A 6,308-nucleotide genomic window follows, 5' to 3' on the forward strand; every position below is an offset into this window, starting at 1 on the left:
ATTAAAATTTACATCATTCTAATGTAAATTATTAAGCCATAAATATTAATTTACATCATTCTAATGTAAATTATTAAGCCATAAATATTAAGTATAATGCATTCAAAAACTTTAACATTTAAAGAAACAAAAAACATTAATAAACCATAAATCTTATACCCAATCAGATGAATTAATTATTTTTTTTATAGAAGTCGCCAATTTTATTAAAAATATAAAATATCTAAATTACAATGAAGGTTTACAGTCACAACTGTAAACTAAACATATAATAAGAATATTTTCTTTTAACACAAGAAAACTAGCAACTTAAGATCACACGATGACCATACAAGAAAATTGTTAAAAAACCCTAACCAAATAAATTCGAACAAGAGATAAATAAGAATAGATCTGATTGCATCGGCAAACAAACTATAAAAGGGAATAAAGCTATCGAAAGACCATCAACATACCGCAAAAGAGAACCGAGCGATGTGAAAATATTATCCACGAATGCAAATCACATATTCAAATTCAATCTGAGAGTCCAAAGCAGGGAATATCATCATGATAACAAATAAGTTCAATATTGATTAGTCGTTGCAATGTCAAATCGAACTCTAAAAACTAAACGAAAACAACGGTCAAACAACCGAAAACATGTCATAAAGACAAGAAAAATACGTGCTAGAAAGACAAAATTATTAAGAAGAAAAATAAAAAAAACAAAGATGTGTTATAATAAAATAAATGAAAAATAAAGAATATCAATGGTCGACAACCAATATCAAGACTGATGTCGTCACCAATAAAAAAAAAGATTAACGACAACTATGAAAAAAGAAAATAAAAAAAAAACAAACCCTAGTTGATTAATTATTTGTTAAAAGACAATAAAATTAAAAGAAAAGATTTATCACAAAGTTTAAAGGAATATAAAAATGATAATCTTATCAACAACTAGTTGGTCTAGTGATAAAAAATATTAGATTCTTTAAATAAACTTAGGGGTTCGAACCTTAGTGTTTATGAATAGAACAAATTGGGTTAGAAAGATTATCATCGTCTCTGTAATACTCAATCTAAATTAGTGGGTCAATAAATTCAGATATCATCAATTAATTAAAAAATTTGATAATTTTGAAATAGTAAAAAAAATCATTCTCATGTTAAGATTTTCACATAAATTTTAATATTTTAATTTTATATATCTTTCTTATTTGATAATTATATATTTTTTGATCCAAACGCCCCCGCAGGAATCAAAGTCACCGTTCACCAGCAAAACTGACACCCACTCATTATTACTTTTATTTAATAATATTTACATATTATATTATTAATATTACAAATTTATTTTAAAAAAATACCCACAAATTTTGACTCTAAGATCCTAGTTTCCACCATATGCTTGCTTGCAAATTGCGTAAGATTTTTGCTGCGGGGTGCACAGCTGAGAGTACCCTGGACATACCCGTGGACGTTCCCCTCAATCTCGTTGAACCCTAGATTAACGGCGACGAGGTCGCTGTTACCGCCGGCGGGTTTGGAGATCTCGACACTTATGAAGCTGTTATTGGCTAGATCAACTTGCTGCAACGACGGTAAGAACCATGCTCCGAGTGTACCCGAGAAGGAGTTGGCGCTGAGTTCAACGACTTCCAACTGAGTTAACCCGTCGAAAGTGGACTTCGAGACGTAGCCAGATAAAGAATTCCCCCTTAAAGCAAACTCCAATAAGTTAGAAGGCAGTTTGGGGAGAAACCCAGTGAGTTTATTGTAGCTCAGGTTGAGTCTCCTCAAACTCGAAAGCGAGTTAAGCTCTTTCGGCAAATTCCCAGACAGTGAATTATGAGAGAGGTCCAACGATTGAACCGGAGATTGAACCGGAGAACGAGTTGGATTTCAGAGTCAGAGTTTGGAGATTACGAAGAGAAGAAATGGAAGAAGGTATTGGCCCAAAGAAGTAGTTATCAGAAAGATCAAGAGTGGTGAGTTGGGTAAGTCGAGAAATGAGTGGGGTGAGCTGACCGGAGTAACCGACGGGATCAAGGGTGATTTGGGTGACACGAGTGGCGTCAGGCGAGCAAGAAACGCCGCAGATGAAGTGGGTGCGGCGGGGGGCGGCGCAAGGTCGGCGGCGAAGTCCCATGAAGCAAGACAAGACCATGAAGGGATTGAACTTGGTTTGATTGAGGATCGAAAGGCTTTGAGGGCTGAAATATCACTTGCTGAAGTCAAGCCTTGAGCTTGAAGAAGATGAAGATGAAGAAGAAGAAGAAAATGGAAGGTTTTGAGTATTATGAAAGGGATTTGATTTACTTTTGGATTTATTCTCAACAAAATTTGGGTGGGTTTCTTTTGAAAGCTTGTGGATGACATCAATGGAGGATGATGCAAACTTAAAGGAGTTTCAAAGGAGGGTCGTAGGAGCTTAGTGCTTTGACAATTATGTATATAGTTGGACACCACTATAATTTTATCACTTTAAATCTAAAATCACTCAATAATTTTTTTTTATAAGATAACATTTTTTACGTACATTTCTGAGATAAACAGTAAAATAATAAAAAATTATTTTCACTCATGTGTAAATAAATTTTAGCCTATATATATAAAAATCTGATTTGAATGGAAGGTAATATTTATTTAAAGATATTCAATTTTTTGAAAATGATCGTTTATATCCTTACATAATAACATCAGATCTCTTAATCATTAAAATTATTTAGTTTGTAGATTAACATATCTAATGACAATCAATACTTGGGTTACAACAACCTAACAATCGAACATTAATTAATGACAAAACGAAGCTGTCATGTTTTAAAGTTGAAATCCCTTATGTTTAATCAGTAGATCACTTGTAATTGTTGTTGTTGATATGTGTTGTAATAATCTAAACAGATAGGTCCACACGGAATCTCTTGGTAATAGTTGCTCCATGCCCAACCTCCACAATCAAGTGCCTCCAATTTTTGTTCTAACTCCTGTTATTGGTATAGTAAGATGAGGTACTAAATCACTTAAGTAATGTTTGGAGTTCGAATCCTGACATTTGTGAATAGAGTAAACTGGATTAAGAGGGTCATCCTCGCCTCTGTATTATTCGATCTAGATTAGTCGATCAATAGATCAAATATCAATAATTAATTTAAAAAATCTGATAATTTCAGTTACGACGTAATAAAAATATATCAAATATTAAGTCAATTTTGTTTAAATTAAATGATTTTGCTTAATATGTTCGTTACTTATAATCCAAATACCTATATCATAATTGAATAATAAATAGATTTAAATATTTTTATTTAAATTGTTGATTGTGCATTTATAATATATTTATCGAGAAAAAATGTGATTGTAGTTCAATTGGCGGTATTAGATATCAATTGTGGTATTGAAAGCAATAGTTTTTTTTTTTTAATTTTCCGTCAATAATTATTACAATCATATATAGTTTTTGAAAATTGACTTTTAAAAATATTGTAAAATAAAATTTTAAAAATATTGTACAAACGTGTAGTTTAAGATTTAATTGTTTAAAATTGATGTTAAAAAATGAATTTGAAAAAAATAAAATGTTCATTATAGACATTATGTTGTAAATTAAAAATATAAAAAACATAATTATAATAAAAATATATATTTTATAATAACTCATTATTAATATTTTAATATATAAACCATTAATTTTATTTACTTGTAAGTAATTAAAATAAATTATTAAGTAATAAATTATTGGATAAAGTATAGTAATGGTCATTGAACTTTTCTAAAGCTTTCATTTAGGTCCCCCAACTTTTAAAACTTGCAATAAAGTTCCCCAACATTTAATCCGTTTGCAATATGGTCCCCCAACAGTTACGTCAGGGACCATATTGCAAACAGACAAAATGTTGGGGGACCATCTTACAAACAGACTAAATGTTGGGGGACCATCTTACAAACAAACTAAATATTGGAGGACTGTATTGCAAGTTTTAAAAGTTGGAGACCTAAATGAAAGCTTTAAAAAAGTTCAGTAACCATTATTATACTTTACCCTAAAGTTAATCCTCCAACTGAATGGTGACACATGACATTAGGGGTGAGTAAAACTCGACTCGACTCGAAGAATCGATTTTTTCGCTCGACTTTTGAAAACTTTACTCCAATTAACATAGAGTTGTAATTTCATAAACTTAACTCGACTCGAAAAAATTTCAAATTTAAACCGATTTGTAAACTACAACTCGAATAACTCAAAATTTTTAATAATTAGTAGATTAATTTTCAAGTTTTAGTTGAATTCATGGACTTTATATAATAAATGTATATCACATATGCAAAAAAAATATGAAGAAATATACATGTATTGTATATGGTTATAAAAGATCATCTAAATTGAAATTAAATAATATCATAATACTATAAATATTTATAATTAAATTTAAACGAAAACTCAAAAATTTCATTTGACTTGACTCTAAAAATTTCAAGTCAACTTCGAGTTGTAAAATATAACTCGTGAACTCGAATAACTCACATTTTTTTACTCGACTCTACTCCACTCGATCGAACGCTCACCCCTGCATGGCATGACATGTGGCATCATTCGATTGGAGGATTAAATTTATTTTAATTTAATAAAAGTAATACTAAATTGTGAAAAAATATATAAATAACATAGATCAAATATGTGATTGTATCAAAATATTTAACTAATGTTAATGATAATTAACTCGGGGTGACCACGTCTTAATTAAATAAAAATACAAGTGACCATATCATATGTTTTTGAAATAATTTACTAAAAATGAAATCATTTACCAAAAGTGGATAAAATATAAAAGTAAATAATTTTCTATGTAATTAACCCTTTATATATTAATATAACAACCTCAATTAGTTCTCTCCCTTTAATCTTCCGTCTTCTCTCCTTGGAAGGTATGCTACAGTCTACACTGCCCTTCTATTTTCATTTTAGTAAATAACTTCACTTTCAAAAGTTCCGTGAAAGATTGTATGATCTTCGCTGCTTGGTTTATTTATTTGCTTTCGTTGTTTCATTTCTACAGATCCAAACTAGAAATCGAAAAAATGGTTGTCCCTTGTTCCCATATATAATGGGGTAAGGGGATGTAAGATAGTAGGCTGCCCCCAACACTAGGTTGAGAGCAACTTCCGTAGGAGACCTCCAAATTATGAAATGCCCTCCATGAGACTCGATCCCACAACCTCAAGATTTAGAACCTTGTGCTCTACCTACTGAGTTGGATGGTCATTTCAAACTAGAAATCGTAACTGGACACCAAAATATAAAAAATCAAATAATAAAGTGATTTATTTTAGAGTAAAGTATAGTAATGATCACTGAAATTTTCTAAAGCTTTCATTTAGGTCCCTCAACTTTTAAAACTTGCAATACAGTCTCTCAACATTTAATCTGTTTGCAATATGGTCCTCCAACATTTAGTCCGTTTGCATTATGGTCCCCGACGTAACTGTTGGGGGACCATATTGCAAACGGACTAAATGTTAGGGGATTGTATTGCAAGTTTTAAAAGTTGAGGGACCTAAATGAAAGCTTTAGAAAAGTTCGATGACCATTGCTATACTTTACCCTAAATTATTTTACCAACAGATATTGGTTCAAGTGGTAAGCAACCTGATATCGTTTAAGTAAGGTTTCGAGTTCGAGTGCTTGACTTGTGCATGTAGAAAATATTTGCTGGGAGACTCATCTACCAAAACTAGGTGTGCAATGCGGGTCGGTCCAAATTAGTCAAGACGAAACCTTGGAACCGGACAAATAATAAAAAAGTAATAAATTAATTTTTAAGGATATTAGTATTAAATTATTAAAATAAAATATAAATATATAATTGAGTATAACTCATGAAGGGTAAAATTACAAATTACTTCTAAACGTAAAGTTGAAAATGAAAAAAATTAGATATTTTAGATATCTTTATTTTTTATCCGTTTGACATTAATTTTGTGATCAAAATGATTTTTTTTAACTAAAAATACTTAAAAAACATTACCAAACAGACACCTTTACAGTGCTAAAAATTTTATTAAAAAATTAAATTCTCTTGACTTATAAAAACTTTGATTTTATTTCTCTAATCTTGTTTTATAAGAAATAAATTTCTTCATTAATTAATAAATATAGCTTTCTTTTAAAAAAATATTATTTTTAGCCGCTTGATTGTTATTTTTTCTAATATTTTCTTCTTTGTTTGATAAGTGGTGACATCAGCTTTAATACAAATGTCAATCATATGTATTCCTTATTTTTTTAAATCACATCTTGCTTTTTTTTTTCTCTGATTTTTAAT

At 30.0% G+C, this 6,308-nt stretch overlaps 1 pseudogene; it reads right to left on the reverse strand.

The window, feature by feature from the left end:
* Positions 1-1,256: 1,256 nt before the first annotated feature.
* On the reverse strand, positions 1,257-2,414 carry LOC120160749 (annotated as a pseudogene).
* Positions 2,415-6,308: the final 3,894 nt, after the last annotated feature.

This window comes from Hibiscus syriacus, unplaced genomic scaffold (assembly GCF_006381635.1).
Source record: "Hibiscus syriacus cultivar Baekdansim isolate YM2019G1 unplaced genomic scaffold, ASM638163v2 tig00111392_pilon, whole genome shotgun sequence".
Lineage (NCBI taxonomy): Eukaryota > Viridiplantae > Streptophyta > Magnoliopsida > Malvales > Malvaceae > Hibiscus > Hibiscus syriacus.